The sequence below is a fragment of the Myotis lucifugus genome, unplaced genomic scaffold (assembly GCF_000147115.1).
Source record: "Myotis lucifugus unplaced genomic scaffold, Myoluc2.0 scaffold_321, whole genome shotgun sequence".
Lineage (NCBI taxonomy): Eukaryota > Metazoa > Chordata > Mammalia > Chiroptera > Vespertilionidae > Myotis > Myotis lucifugus.
The window spans coordinates 699,660-700,151 of record NW_005871369.1 but is presented as its reverse complement, the minus strand read 5'-3'; positions in this window follow the sequence as shown (position 1 = coordinate 700,151).

The following is a 492-nucleotide window of genomic DNA, read 5'->3' as shown; positions in this document are numbered from 1 at the left end:
GAATCACCTGGGAATCTTTTTAAAATCCTGATTTCTGGGGCTCATCCTCCGGAAATTCTGTTTCTTTGTTATGCGGGGTGTCCACCACATTAGTAACAAAGAAACAGAATTTCTGGAGGATGAGGCCCAGACATCAGGATTTTAAAAAGATTCCCAGGTGATTCTAATGTGCAGCCAAGGTTGACAACCCCCTTCTATGGGGGGGGGGGGCCCCACAAAAAAAAAATTCCTTTCCCCAAAAAAAAATACTGGAGGGTACAGGGGGCCCCCCCCCCAAAAAACACTGAGATCTTTTAGGGGGAGAAAGGGGGGTTCCCCACTCCCCCCCTGGGGGCCCCAAGAATTTCAAAGGAATCCCTTCCCTTTGGGGGGGGGCCAAAAAATTTTGGGTTTTTTCCCGAAAAAAAAAATTTGGATCCCCCAAGGATTAACTAAGACACTATTTCCTAACAAAATTTTATTTGGAAGAAAACAGAGGGGTTGGGTCCCCAA